Consider the following 16,703-nt stretch of genomic DNA (forward strand, 5'->3'; position numbering starts at 1 on the left):
GGAAGTGTATGGTCATGCACTTTGGTAGAAGGAATAAAGGTGTAGATTATTTTCTAAACGGGGAGCTAATTCAGAAATTGGAGGTGCAAAGGGACTTGGGAGTCCCAGTGCAAGATTCCCTAAAAGGTAACTTGCAGGTTGAGTAGATAGTAAGGAAGGCAAATACAACGTTAGCATTCATTTCGAGAGGACTAGAATATAAGAGCAAGGATGTAATGTGTTGGTCAGACCACATTTGGAGTATTGTGAGCAGTTTTGGGCCCCTTATCTAAGGAAGGATCTGCTGGTATTGGAGACGGTCCAGAGGAGTTTTGCAAGAATAATCCCAGGAATAAAAGGGTTAACATATGAGGAGCATTTGATGGCTCTGGGCCTGTACTCACTGGAATTTAGAAGGATGAGGGGAGATCTCATTGAAATCTACAGAATATTGAAAGGCCTGGATAGAGTGGACATGGAGAAGATGTTTCCTGTAGAGGGAGAGTCTAGGACCAGAGTGCACAGCCTCAGAATAGAAGGACGTCCCTTTAGAACAGAGATGAGGAGGAAATTCTTTAGCCAGAGGGTGGTGAATCTGTGGAATTCATTGGCACAGACGGCTGTGGAAGCAAGTCATTGGGTATATTTAAAGCAGAGGTTGATAGGTCCTTGATTAGTAAAGGTGTCAAAGGTTACAAGGAGAAGGCAGGAGAATGGGGTTGAGAAGGAAAAATAAATCAGCTGTGATCGAATGGTGGAGCAAATTCGATGGGCCCCATGGCCTAATCCTGCTCCTATATCTTAGGGTCTTACATACTTTCTAACATTGACCAGTTCTACAAGGAGGCTGTCACTACAGTTTATCATTTCAGACAAAGGATCTCCACACTATTTTCCATTATTGAAAGACTTGTTCTGTATTTCTATATAGTTTTATTTTATATGTTCACGAGGGCAGTTTTTTTTCAATTCATAGCTTTCTGATCAATCTTTTTTAAACATTAGCAATTCTAGCATTTTGGTTTCTTTGAGAATCCCTGTGCTAAAGGATTTTTACAGGGGGTTATTTTGTGAAACCTGACTACTGTTACTTGTAATTCTGTTACCCAGAGTGAAATATAATACAGAAAAATACAGATATAAATATAGGCACTAAATTGAAATGTAGTAGGTGTCTATATATAGTGCTTTACAATTACTGTATGCTAAGAAATTCAAAAACAAGTTCAGCCTTGGTGACATTGAGATTGAAATTCCATTGGATTGTACTGCTCTCCCATAACTTGGTGGAAAACAGGCAGAGACACCAGAAAAATAGCAGGGAGAGCTAAAAATGGTCTTTGTTGAACTTATGGGTTCTGCACGGAATTTCAGTCTTAATGGCATCTAATGAAATTTAAAACAAGTGCACATTTCTCATAACATACTTCATCATGAAATATCATTCATTTTAACTAGTTCTGTGTTTTTTTTAACCAAATGGAGGTTTGCTATACTTAGCTGTAAGATACACTGTATATGCTTGGAGTACAGTCTTTTCTTTCTACCTTCGGGTAGATCTATGATGCAATGTGCCACGGCTGGTTGTCAATGTTGGTGTGTTGAAGCATGAAGATAGCCAAACTGATACCTGATTCTATTGCATATTCAGCATCCATCTTTCAGAAAGCCTTTTCGATAAAGGAATGGGAGAGTCTTTGCATTTCCAGAGTTTGGAAAAGCAGTAATTTGCACCCTGAAGTTATAGGACTGACCTGTGTGAGCATATTCAAAGCCTTCTGTTTTATGTATGAATTTAATGATTACTATTGTGGATAGGGCCTTGCTCCTGCTTGGTCCTCCAACCTTCATGCAGCCACCTGCCAACCAGGCCAATGCAAGGATGAAAATTTCTTTACAGAATGGCCTGAGAAATTCTCATAGAACCCAGTGCCTTTCCCACAACTCCACTCTGGCACTGAAGATGTGATTAAAATCCCAGAATTCAGCATGGAACCAGGTCAAGACCCTTACAATCTCAACACCAAGGTACAATGTAGATCTTGTGTTTCAACTGTTAAAAATGAACATGATCCCATTGAAAAACCATCAGGTTTTGACCCATGTCAGTAAGACTTGTGCAGAGTCCAATGATTTGAGGTGACTAAACCCTCTTCAATGGAGAACAAAGCAAACAAATCTGACACACCCTAAGTCAAAGCACCTTCTTTGTTTGGCCAAGAGTCCAAAGGACACCCACCAGCTCACTTTGATGTTAAGTGCTGGCTATCCAACTGAATACTCATTTGTTTAAAAAGAAATGAAATCTATACAAAAGAAGTGTAATAAATCTGATTATATTTTGCACTGATTGCTGACTATTATCCTTCATCTATAATATTTTGTAGAATCTGACAAGAGTAGAATGGGATTTGTTAAAAGTATTGGTTTATTATTGTCACTTATACTGGGGTACAGTGAAAAACTTGTCTTGCATACCATTCGTACAGATCAATTCATTACACAGTGCATGGAAGTAGTACAGAGGAGAAACAATAGAATACAGAGTAAAGTGTCACAGCTACAGGGAGGTGCATTGCAGGTAGACAATAAGGTGCAAGGTCAAACAAGGTAGATTGTGAGGTCAAGAGCCCATCTCATTGTATAAGGGAACTGTTGAATGGTCTTATCACAGTGGGATAGAAGCTGTCCTTAAGCCTCGTGGTATGTGTCTTCAGGCTCCTGTATCTTCTGCCTGATGGGAGAGGAGAGAAGAGAGAATAAAGACATAAATGACAGTATAGATGTAGGTATAGATCCTTGGTGTTTTGGGTGGGGGGGGGGTTCTTTAGGTAACAGCAGGTACATATTTAGGTACATATTTGAAACTGGCATTTGACTGCTAAGTTACCTTTTACAATCGTGATGAAACAATGTCTAAAGTGTTTGGAGATTTCCAAAGGCCATGACAGGTGCCATGTAAATGTAAATTCTTCTTTTCTCTCTTGCAACCACAAATTCTCAGCTATTCTCCTAACATCTTTATTGCAAAGGACCAAATATCTACAAGCTTGTGCAATATTTTCCAAAATGGAAGCAGCAGAAGGTACAGCTCATACATGCTGTTATTATGTAATATTTAATATTCAATTAAAATTTTAAAGGAAGGGATCAAGCAGTATTAAAAGAATGCTCTAACAGTACTGAAGGGTATAGCTTAAAATAAGAGCAGAGGAATTCCGACCTGTTCTCTTGCAGCTCAGGTTTTTAACTATTCTAACGCTCTCTCTCAGTTGGGAATCTAATGCCCAGAAAGAGCAGTGTAATACTACATGGAGTTGTCACCAAATGCAATTCAAATGAAGTAGTCCTGAAGGTGGAGGAATTTTTAGATTAAGTAAACCGTGACAATAACCACTTTGCACTAGATCATCCCTACATTGGTTTAAAAAAATCCCACCAAGAAGACTGGCAGTATCACCAGCTTTGGAGCTTGTCACTTTGTGTCCAGATGCCAGGTGCATCAGTGTCTGTGGTCACTTTAATTCAGTGACAGTCACCCAACATGTGGAGATCAACAGCCAATCCAAGCCCAACAAGGACAGAAAATCAAAAGATTGCTGATGTTGGCAATCGGAAATAAAAGCAGAAAAATGCTAGAAACATTCAGCAGGTCAGACAGCATCAATTGAAAGAGAAACAGTCAATGTTTCAGGTCATAACAATCGATCTTCTTGAGGAACTCAGCAGACAGAGCAGCATCCGCGGGAGGAAAGGTGATATTGACATTTCAGGCTGAAATCCTGCATCAGGATTGACAGAAGGGTTTTTGACCTGAGCAAGGATTGTTTCTCCTATCGCTGCCACAATTTAGCTTTAACTGGCAAGTTCTCTTTCTCCCCACCCATTTGCACTGTGCCACCGAAGCCTTTGTAGAGTAATCACGCCCAATCTCTGAGCCAGAGAACAGGAAATTCTGAGAGGCTGTGCTGTCTGTGGCCTTCAAAATTATTTTGCCAAATTCAGAAAACAGCTGCAGATCCTTACTAAGCAGGCTGAAGTTATTTTAATAAACTATTCCCTTCCTTGGAGTTAGCCAATGCCGCCACCTCTCCTGTGTCTTGTTTGTGTATTATATTGATCCTTTTGTCAACTGCATCAGGAAAAGTCCAGGCACGAAATGGGTGATGATCCCAGGCACTGGAATCCATCAGGTTAAAGGTTGAACTGGCCTTGAGAGTTAAAATGAATCTCAGCTATGTTCTCTAGTGACTATAGAATTATAGCAAGTGTATTTTGAGTGATTACTTTATGAATTACTATAGACAACAGAAGTTTCTGACTTTTGGAGAAATTGGCTTATGGACAGTTCTCAGGAGCAAAGTTCTTGCGTAAGCCAGGGACTGCCTGTATTGACTATCCTCCCTCTATGCTCTCGGTCCTCTTGCAGGGTCTCAACCTAAAATGTCAACTATTCTGTTGCCTTCACAGATGCTGTTTGACCCGGCTCAGTTCTTCCATTGGTTTATTTTTTTTGCATGAGTGGATACTGTTAGTTTGTTCTTGGTACAGTACTCAGTCATGGCAGGACAATACCTTTGTCTCACAGTATAGATCTTAGTGGAAGTGTGACTTCCAAAGCACAGAGCCAATCAATAATATATGTCAATAATGACTGATTAAGAGGTTGATTTTATCTGATTGGCTCTGTGATGATTGTCCGTACCATAGCTCTGATTATCTATGTGAATGCCTTACTTGCACAATCAGGGAGAAACTGTGAACCACCTTCTCCCACGTGCACGTGTAAGATTGATCAACATAAACACGTTTTCTGTTGGACATGAAGTGAGTGATTCTTGTCCCTAAACAGGACATACAGCAAGAACTGAATGGAACCTCTCAGCTGGGGGAAAGAACCTGGTCAACAGGTGCAAAGTGCTCTCTATGTTGCTGTATGTGGCGCAGGTGTGGCCGATACCCCTCACCCGCGTTGCAACTGTATTCTGACCCTCTTCTATTTCAGATGGAAATTGAAAATGGATTGTATCCACAGATACTGTGTATAAATCTCCAGAGAAAGGAGGAAATAGTACCCAACGTTGCCCTCATTCTGATGACTAGTTCTGAGTTTTGCTACACCAAACTGCGGAATGCAAACATTCAGGGTCACTATGCGCCGAGATACTTGCTGTCCCTGGCCCTCTTCTCATGCACGGCAGGAGTCTCAATCCCACTGCATGCTGCCCTCAGGGCAACTATGCTGGAGATGAGATTGTCAATCATTTCCTTCTGGAATATGTGTTGCCAGGAAGATCTGGAAGGGAATGCAGTGGTCCGGTGTTGCTGCTCCTTGGTCCGGTGTTGCTGCTCCTTGGTCCAGTGTTGCTGCTCAAAGATCATTAACTCAGTGAAAGATGTACTTTGTTCTGCCTGAAATGTTTTGTTTTTCCTGCGCAAGTATTGGCCATGTATGCTTATTGAAGACTGGTGCATTCCAAGGTGTGGGACTACATGCTGATGGGCACACTGAGGGTTGGTTCAGCTGTCGGAAAGGCTCTATGGAAAAGCCAGTGTTAAGGACTCCCCCACCACTACACACATAGGTTTGAGAGGTTTCACACGTTTTCCAAACCCTATCTCCCATGGAATCATCGTATGAGACAAGTTAATGCCATTTGATTTATGGGAGATTTACATTTGTGCTTATGCAAGTGAGTGTGTGGAAACTTTGATGGGAAGATTTGCTGCCTTTGGGGAATGTTTTGCTGTTATGGTCCAGGGGGAAATCACAGCTGAGTGTCTGCTCCAATGGACTGAGATCAGAGCCGTGATGTTGCAATCCTCTAGTGACCAGGGCTCTCTGCAGTTCACACGGCAGCTTGCATAGCTGATTATCAGATCTAACAGCAAAAAACATGGCAACTTGCAGATAGTAAAAGAAAAGCAATAAGGGACTGTAAAGAACCAAAATATCAAAATTAGGCCAACATTGGTGAGTTGCCACGATATTTGGCAAGCACCAATTTTCAAGGAATGCATACAAAATGAATTTGCAGGCCTGGTAACTGAGTTGGATGCTCAAACGTTGTGTTCTGGATTTTGTATTTGCTAGGGTTGGGGTTCAGAAGAACAACAAAGCTTAGCTGGATTTTTCTGCCTCCATTAAATTCTGATTGAATGGAAAGTGTGATTTTTCTTTTTCACCTTTTCTTTCTTTCTTTTACTGGGCTTTTCATAGTGTGCAGTTTTTGCCATGGAACACCACAGTAAAAGTGCACCACCCTGTTAGCTGTTGGAAATCGTCCTTTCATAATTGATCCCTATGTGGATTTCCCATCAAGTAACTGCACTGCTAATTTAATTCCGTGTACTATCTTCCATGCATTAGAAAATGTCCCTTGAGAAAGGCGAACTAACCTGTCAAAATGTTACAATAATTTTCTTGCAATAAGCAGCCACAGCTTCAATATGGCTCATAAAATTTCAGGGCATATGCTTTTTAAAATAAAATCATCTCTCAAACAGAACAAGTGTGTTAAACTTAGGGAAAATAATACGTTAATCTTTGAGTACATTTATATTTAAGGTTTTGCAATCTCACAGCACAGGGCCAGGGATAAATATTGATATTGGACATCGTTTCAGTGGTTCCATTTTTGGATGTTTATCACTTTTCCATTTTGTATTAGCTTTCCTGATATTCCATTACAGTGTCATTGTATTTGGGTCTGCACTTCTGTAAAACAAGGAATTATAAATGACTTCATCATTCAGCCTCTTCTCAATACTCGACAGTTACTTGAAAGGAAGTAAACCTAAGTTTTCAAAGGCATTTTTAAATGAGGTTATTTCCCTTTGCATGTTATATGAGATTTAAATAGCAATGAGTTATTTATTTGTGTGGTCTACATGTACAGCTGCTATGTCATGAATTAATTTGATTGTCATTAATCACTGTAGAATAAATTCTGCAGCATTGAGCCAGTTTTGATGCTTCATAGTGGTTTGTTCAAACACCTCCATTGAATATTGCATGGTAGCGTAGGGGTTAGCATAACACTATTACAGTGCCAGCGATCCAGGTTCAATTCCGGCCGCTGTACGTTCTCTCTGTGTCTGCATCAGTTTCCTCTGCGTGTTCCGGTTTCCTCCCACGTTCCAAAGACATGCGGGTTAGGAAGTTGTGGGCATACTATGTTGGCACTGGAAGTGACACTTGTGGGTTCCCCCCAGAACACTGTACACAAAAGATGCATTTCACTGTGTGTTTCAATGTACATGTGACTAATAAAGATATCTTGTCTTATTGAGTTGGACAATCAACCAAAACTCCTAGTTAGCGAATATCTCCTTGAAAATGTAATATCTGAAAAAGTTTCCCAGTATTTTGGATGAAAGGTGTCAGCTGTGTCAGATGTGGATTCATGGAATATAGATTCAAGTCCCATGCCAAAAACATGAACACAAAATCCAGTTTGTACACTAGTGCAGTACTGTGGAAGTGTTGTATTTTTAGGAGGAGACATCAAACCCCTCAGACACATGTAGAAGATTCCCTGACACTGTTTCAAAGAGAAATGAAGTGCGGCCAAATCAATACAGGCAGTACTCTGGTTACATATGGGTTCTGTTCTTGGAAACTGCCCATAAGCCGATTTCTCTGTAAGTCAGAAGATGCCATTTTCTACAGTAACCCATGTCGTTTCGCTTTATGTACACTTGCTATAATTCTTTCATTTCATTTAATAATCACACTAACACTACCCATGTCCAGCTATTATCATGAAACATTATTATTATTATTATTATTATTATTATTATTATTACTACTACTATTAGCTTGAAAAATGCTTTAAAAATGTATAGGAGAATTTGTGTAAAGTTGAATTTCTGTCAGGTCATTCTGTTAGGGAGCCCCTGTACTTATTTCTCAACTGAGATCATTAAGTTATTTCTTCACAGAGAACTAAATATAGAGCCACTTAGTGGCTAAATTGGGTACCACAATAAGGACATTGGAAGTTTTTTTAATCGGACGGGATCTTAGAAATTTATTCATAGAGTCATAGAGTCATACAGCACGGAAACAGGCCCTTCGGCCCAACTGGTCCATGCTGACCAAGATTCCCATCTAAGCTTTTCTTTTGCTGGCCTTTTTTTGTCCCCTTTTCTGAAAGCAGTTTATTCAGTGATTACGGAATCACATTAATACAATATTACAGTACTTCATGATTCACATTATTTGCAGTTTCAAATTATAACACGGTCAACATTATCCAGAAGGCATTCAAGCCCGAGGTGCCCACTAGTCCCGGAACTTCCCCACTGTACCCGTGGATACTACGTGCTCCTTCCCCAGGGACACATGAGCACGGACGTAACCCCGGAAGAGGGGCAGGCAATTGGCTCGGGCAGAACCCGCGACTGCCCGCCACCTAGACCCATGAATGGCCAACATGGCCCCCATCTAAGCAAGTCCCATCTGTCCACGTTTGGTCCTTATCCCTTTAAACCTTTCCCACCCGTGTACCTGTCCAAATACCTTTTAAATGTTGTTAACGTACCTGCCTCAACCACCTCGTCTGGCGACTCATTTCACATGCTGACCCAGATGGTGGGATGGTTTTAGCTGGGGGGGTCAGTGTCCTGTTGGTGGGGGAATAGGTTTAGTGGGGTATAGGTGAGAGATCCATTGATTAACAAGTTCATAGATCAGAGGATGAGATCAATCGAGCAGTGGTTTGAGCTAGAGTTTGACTGAGAACAATTTAGGTTTAAGATGAGAGGGGAGAGGTTTAATAGGAACCTGAGGGTCAATGTTTTCACCCAGAGGGTGGTTCACGTAACAATTTTTATCCGATCTATATGATTTAATTTTATTTTTTTTAAAAAAATGTTAAATTAATAGTGTATTTTTGGGAATTTGTTTGGCGTTTTCCAGTATGACATTTCCAGAATATCCAGTTTCTTTTAAGATAAGATATCTTTATTAGTCACACGTACATCGAAACACACAGTGAAATACATCTTTTGCATAGAATGTTTTAGGGGTAGCCTGCAAGTGTCGCCACGCTTCTGGCACCAACATAGCGTGCCCACCACTTCCTGACCTGTATGTCTTTGGAATGTGGGAAGAAATAGGAGCACCTGGAGGAAACCTACGCAGACACAGGGACAACGTACAAATTCCTTACAGACAGTGGCCAGAATTGAAACCAGGTTGCTGGCGCTGTAATAGTGTTACACTAACCGCTACACTACCGTGCCTACTGTTCCTTTGGATTTATATGTACGTGTATGGAGGGGTCCTGGCGTCCACAGTGACGCTAAATGGTGTGAACCCAACCTCATGAATAGTGAGGGCTCTGCACATTGAAGCTCCTCTAACTGGAGGATTGAGACCTGCTTTGATGTTGGTTAAATGGGGGATTGACCCTATCTGTCTCAGTTCTCGGGGTGTATGAAACATTTGTGATCCTCCAGATAAGCTCCTTTATTCCAAGGTTTACTCTCTTCTCCTATCAGAGTCCTTCTTCAGTCCTTTGCCTCTTCCACCTATCATGTCCCAGCCTCTCGCATCATTCCCTTTCATACCCCTCCCCCACACACCTACCTTCCCCCTCTCACCTGGACTCGCCTATCACCTGCCAGCTTGAGCTCCTCCACCTCCCCCTCCCTTTTTTATTCTGGCTTCTGCCCTCTTCCTTTCCAGTCCTGATGAAAGGTCTTGACCCAAAATGTGGACTGTTTACTTCCCTCCATAGATGCTGCCTGACCTGCTGAGTTGCTCCAGCATTTTATGTGTGAATCTCCTCTTTAAGCAGTTTCCTTTCTCCATGCTCCCTCCCACTCCCACTGCCCACCCAGCTCCCATCCAAGGCTTCCAAATAGCTTTTGCTTGACCTCCAACATAAGCTCTCAATCCTGGCACAATCCTCTGACCACTTCCCACCAGCACACTCCTTGCTAGCAATGGCTCTGCTAGTAGACGAAAGGCCTTTGAGCGTCACATATGCAAGACCTGTTCTATTGTGTACAACATCTTGGGCCTTCTGCTTGATGGAATTTCTCATTGAAATGGGGGCCATGCACAGAAACCACAAGGCAGTGTTGTTTTATCACTTCTGTTTAGGTGCCATGTAATTTCTAGACTAGAGTTTGATATTTTGTTTTAATTTCTGTACTCGGGTTGAGATATTGTGGAGGAAGAAATGTTTTCCAGCTGGAGTCCTGTTTAGGTAGTTTCTAACATTCTCTCCTTGGAGTCAGCGTGGATAGACACATGCAAACACAAGTGCAGCTACGTGCTGAGGTTGTGTTGTGAAAGATGAGCCTGGCCCTGAAGCTGCAGACAATTCCATTCAGCTGGGCCATACCATATCACTTTTCCTTTGTAGAAAAGTGCATAAAACCAACCTTAACCACGTCAATTAGGCAGTGGTCTGCCTGGAATGTCGTTGAGGCTCTGTGGGAAAAGGAGATGGTGGTTGCTATTGGATGGTTCCTTGAGCAGGCTGCCCGGATCTCAATCCCAACACATGCTGTTCTCGAGGTGATAGTGATGCTGATAGAACCATCCTTCATCTCCTTATGGACTGCGTGTGTTGGCCATGACAGTCTGGAAAGAAGTGCAGTGTTGTTTGTTGAGCTTCATCCCACGCAGCTGTGTAACACAGGACTCTGTCCTCTATGGGCTGTTCCCAGAGATAAGCAAAGAGAAAAACATCAATACTGTTGGGAGATTATCAACTCGGCGAAAGATGAACCTTGTCTGCCTGAAATGTTGGTCTTCCAGTTGCTTTTCAGTTGCTCTTTCATCAGAAATATGCATGGGCCAGTGAAGAACCCACTGAAAGCGCACCTTAGGTGTTTATGCAGACGGTGACATTTATTCTTGCTTTACTGGATCCAATTAATTCTCTGCCATGGCAGATCTTTGCCTTGAAATTCATCACTGATTAGAAAGAACCAAGTATGTTGTAAGTTCACATGGTGGTAATGCTTAAGTGATGTCCTTTCGGATTTATATCCCAAAGCAAGCCTGATGTAATTCCTGGCATCTCTCTCATAAGAAATAGGAGCTGAAATGGGCAAAAAGCCCCTCAAATTTGCTCTGCCAGTTAATACAATTTTGGCCAATGCTCTTCCTTGCACACTGTACCACCTGATCCCAAATCATTTGATATCCTTGGAGTCCAAAAGCCTATTGATCTCTAGCCTGAGTGATGGAGCAACCACAGCTATCAGGGGCTTAGAAATCCAGTAAGGAAGTTTCTCTGGACCTTGGTCCAAGTTCCCCAAGTGTCTTATCTTGGGATGTATCTTCTTCAATAATTCAGCAGTGAAACTGCTTTTCCTTCATCACTGCTAGTCCATTGCTGTCAAGGTGCTGATGTGCAATTCTGGAATGATTTAGTTTTTGAGTGGCAGTTCATCAAACTCATGATGCAGTTTTGAGATAATCCCACCTCACTGAAAATCCCAAATATTTATATACTATTGCATCAAGGATGCTACGTAAGGGTGCTGCTTGGAAGGAGCTTGTGTGGTAGAGAAAGAGTAGATGTACAGTAGAACTCAAATAATCTGACATTTCTTGGGACATTTGAAGCAGCCAGACCTGTAGATCTTCCAGATTATTGGATGCTACTCCATTAATAACCCAATACACTTTATTTCATTTTTTTTAAATGTTACTCAATAGTTTCAAACACTTTTCAGTGAATCCTAGAAGTCTGAAGGAGCAAGAAACAGAATCAGGTCAAAATAGGGTGAACCTTACAAGCCCTCCAGACTCTGGCTCCAGCTGCAAACATGCCCATGTTCCTGACTCCCAGTATCATTAGAGACCCCGACTCGGACTACAACCCACAGTCCAGACCCCAGGCTGGGCTGCACGTCCTGCTCATGCTCCAGACGCCCACATGTACCTTGGAACAATGAGTGAGGCAGATGCTGAACCAGATTACCCCTGATGGAGGTTTTAAAAAGATCTTTAAATAGAAGTTGCTGTTTCAGAATATTAACTCAAAGAGCTATTCCTTAGAAAACTGTCTTAAAAGATTTACAATGTAACATAAAGTTTAAAGATAATCTTTGCAAATTTCCTTGAACTTCCCAGTGAAATCTCTTTTCTTCTCAGGTGATTTAATTCTGAGAAATATTGTTTGTGTAGCAGTAAATATTCTGTTTGACAGCAAGTGTGATTCATGCATAGGCTGCTGAATACTGAGGTGTGCTTATTGTCTAACAAGGAATGCAATAAAACAGCTATGCACCAGAATTAAAAATGGAACTGCTGAACAGGTCAGGCAGCATGTGAAAGAACAGACGTGGATGTAATGTTTCAGCTCCGTGACCCCCTCTGCCAGTTCCAAGCATCCTACAGTCACACCCAGTACTAATCCAGTGTTGTTGATTCCCACCTCATTGGCAGAACCTTTCAAACAATCACGCAACATATAGTCAGTGTGCAGTCCAGACTTGCACTAAACAAGTAACTAATGCTTTTCTTTGCTACCTTTGTGATCACCCAGGAGTGGCAGGGTAATGCTCCAGGGTGTGTCCAGGTGGCAAAATTCCTCAAAATTCAGGACATCATAGATGGACTGACATTATCACTATGATGAAAGATTTGCTTTATGTATCTGAAACAGTCAGCGGTGAGGTATAAAGGCCTGTGGCCACTGTGCTTTTATTTTCTCTCCTACTGTTTCTTCCTGTACAAGAAGCCAATTGTTATTTACTTGGAGACTGGGCTATCCTCTAAGTTATCCACACTTGACTGTGGAACTTCAGACCAGTTATATCCATGAATCAGTGAGAACCTTTGCTGAACACATGTTGGAAACCTTAAGCATGGGTTCGTATGCCTGGGCTGAGTCTGGTGCTGCCTTGCAATGCACTGCAGGAGGAATATCTTGCAAAACTGTTGTGTGTTGCATCACATAGAAAATAGGAGCAGGAGGAGGCCATTCGGCATCTTGAGCCTGTTTCACCATTCAATATGATCAGGACTGATCATCCAAATTCAGTACCCAGTTGCTGCTCTCTCCCCATATCCTCAATCCCTTCAGCTCTAGGAACTTTTTCTGACTCCTTGTTGAATATATTTAATGATTTGGGTTCATCTGCTTTCTGTGTTTGAAAATTCCACAAGTTCGTCACCCTCTGGGTGAAGAGATTTCGTCCCCATTCAGTCCTTCATGGCTTGCCCCATATCCTTCAACTGTGATGCCTGGTCCTGCACTCTCCTGCCTTTGGGAACATCCTTCCTGCTTCTAGTCTGTCCTGCCTGTTGGAATTGAGTTTCTGAGGGACCCCTTCTCATTCTTCTGAACTCTAGCAAATCTAAGCCTAATAAAGCCAATGTCTCTTCTACATCAACACTGTCGTCTCAGGAGTCAGCCTAGTAAACCTTCCCTCCACTCCCTCCACAGCAAGTGGATTCTTCCTCAGATAAGGAGACCAAAATTCTTAAGCTGTAGTCTAACCAAGACCCTCCACAATTGAGCAAGAAATCCCTGCTCCTGGACCTGAATCCTCTTGCTATAAAAGCCAACTTGCCATTTGCCTTCCTTACTGCCTGTTGAATCTGCATGTTTGCTTTCATCGATTGGTGTACTTAGACACACAGGACTCATTACACCTCCCCTCTTCCCAATCTGTCGCCTTTCAGATAATATTCTGCATTCCTGTTTTTGTTCCCTAAGTGGATAATCTCACATTTTTATTATACTGCACCTGCCATACACCTACCCATTCATTCAACCTCTCCAATCACACAGGAGCTACTCTACATGCTTCTTGTATCTCATACTCCCACCCAGCTTTGTGTTATCTGCAAACTTGGATATGTTTCATTTAATTCCCTCATCTAAATCGTTAATATTATTGTGAATAGCTGGGGTTCCAGCATCAATCTTTGCAATACTCCATTCGGAAAATGACATGTTTATTGCTACTTCATTTTTCCCGTCTATCCCTGTCTGTACCTTTTATCCTTTGCAATTGTGCAGTCTAATTTTATTGAGAAAGTAAAGAGGCATGGGATCCAAGGGGGCATTGCAGTGTGGATTCAGAACTGGCTGGCCCATAGAAGGCAAAGAGTGGTTGTTGAAGGGTCGTATTCTGCGTGGAGGTCGGTGACCAGTGTTGTACCTCAGGGATCTGTACTGGGACCCTTGCTCTTTGTGATTTTTATTAACGACCTGGATGAGGAAGTGGAGGGGTGGGTTAGTAAGTTTGCGGATGACACAAAGGTTGGGGGCATTGTGGATAGTTTGGAGGACTGTCAAAGGTTGCAGAGGGACATAGATAGGATGCAAAGTTGGGCTGAGAAGTGGCAGATGCTGTTCAACCCAGATAAGTGTGAAGTGGTTCATTTTGGTAGGTCAAATATGATGGCAGAATATAGTCTTAATGGTAGGACTCTTGGCAGTGTGGAGGATCAGTGGGATCTTGGGGTCTGAGTCCATAGGACGCTCAAAGCGGCTGCGCAGGTTGACTCTGTAGTTAAGAAGGCATATGGTGTATTGTCCTTCATCAATCGGGGAATTGAATTTAGGAGCCGAGAGGTATTGTTGCAGCTCTATAGGTCCCTGGTCAGACCCCACTTGGAGTACTGAGCTCAGTTCTGGTCACCTCACTACAGGAAGGATGTGGAAGCCATAGAAAGGGCGCAGAGGAGATTTACTAGGATGCTGCCTGGAATGCGGAGCATGCCTTATGAAAGCAGGTTGAGGGAACTCGGCCTTTTCTCCTTGGAGCGACGGAGGATGAGAGGGGACCTGATAGAGGTATATAAGATGATGAGAGGTATTGATCGGGGGGATAGTCAGAGGCTTTTCCCCAGGGCTGAAATGGTGGCCACAAGAGGACATAGGTTTAAGGTGCTGGGGAGTAGGTACAGAGGAGATGTCAAGGGTAAATTTTTTTACTCAGAGTGGTGAGTGCGTGGAATGGGCTGCCAGCAACGGTGGTGGAGGCGGATACGTTAGGGTCTTTTAAGAGCCTGTTGGATAGGTACATGGAGCTGAGTAAAATAGAGGGCTATGGGTAAGCCTAGTAATTTCTAAGGTAGGGACATGTTCGGCACAGCATTGTGGGCCGAAGGGCCTGAATTGTACTGTAGTTTTTCTATGTTCTAATATCTTATGAATGACCTTATTGAAAGCCTCTGAACATTTAAAAAATACACCACATCCACGGCTTTTCTCTTTCATCTATTCTGCTTATTAAATCCTTAAATTTCATTACATTTGTTGAGCACTATTTCCCTTTCATAAATCCATGCTGATTTTGTTCAGTCACAGTTTTCTAAGTGTTCTTTTATATTAGATTCTAGCTTTTCTTCCCATTACTGGTGTTGGACTAGTCTATAATAATTCCCTTTTATTCTCCATATCTCTTTTGTTTTTAAATAGTGAGGTTGCATTAACTATCATCCAATCAGTTGGAACTATTTAGAAGTCCACAGACTTTACACTTAGTATTTCTGTGCCATTTCCTTAAGTAACCTGGGATGTAGATTGTCAAACTCTGGGGATTTCACAGTTTTCAATCCCTTTATCACTTTTCAATCCCTTACTGGCTTTCAAACCTGATGTACTGATGGAGGGGACTGCGGCAACCTAGAGAATGGTAAGAAAGCAGGAGGAATTGTTGGGCAGTAGCTCAGTGGTGAGCTCTTCAGCTCGTCAGGCTGTGCTTCTGTCAGGCCCAATCAATGCCCCAATCCTTCCTCTGTCAGGTCCCCCCTCATCCTCCATCGCTCCAAGGACAGAAGGCTGAGTTCCCTCAACCTACAGTATCGCAAGAATGCAAGAAAACAGGAGAAGGAATAGGCCATCAAGCCCCTCGGGCGTGCCTCATCATTCAATATGATCATGTCTGATCTATGCTGGCCTCAACTCCTCTTCTGTGCCGGTTGCCCATAGCCCTCAATTCCTTGATCTTTCAAATATTTAACTCTCTCCACCTTAGATATACCTATTGATCTGGCCCCTACCACCCTTGCGAGCAGAGAATTCCAGAGATTCACTACCCTCTGAGAGAAGAAATTTCTAGACATATCAGTATTAAATTACTGGCTTCTTATTTTGTAGCCATGTCCTCTTGCTTATAACTTTCCTATTGGCAAAAACATCTCAACATCTATCCCGTCAAACCCCCTTTAAGATCTTTGTATGTTTCAGTAAGGACACCCCTCACTTTTCCAATCATTAAGGAATACAGACACAAACTATCCAGCCTCTCTGGATCAGACAATCCTCTCATCCCAGGAATTAGCCCAGTGAATCTCCTCTAGACTGCCTCCAATACTACTATATCTACTTTTTTAGGTAAAGGGACCAAAACTGTCCACAGTATTCCAGGGGTAGCCTCAGCAACTCTCTGTACAACAGTAGTAAAACCTCCTTAATGTTAAACTCTCTAACCCCTTTGCCAACATGCTGTTTGCAGCCTTAACTACTTGTTGGACCTGCCTGCTAGCGTTTTGTGATTCGTGCACTAGAACACCTTGCCCCTCTGAACTTCGCTCATTTGCAGTCTCACTCCATTTAGATAAAAATCTACCTTTTGCTTCAACTTACTGCAGTGCATGACCTCGCACTTCCCCACATTAAACTCCATTTGCCAGACTTTTGCCCGTCACTCAATCTATCTACAAACTTCCAGAGGAATTCAACGGGTCAGGCAGCAACTGTGGAAGGAAAAATATGGTTGACGTTTTGGCTTCC

Source organism: Pristis pectinata, chromosome 13 (genome assembly GCF_009764475.1).
Source record: "Pristis pectinata isolate sPriPec2 chromosome 13, sPriPec2.1.pri, whole genome shotgun sequence".
NCBI lineage: Eukaryota > Metazoa > Chordata > Chondrichthyes > Rhinopristiformes > Pristidae > Pristis > Pristis pectinata.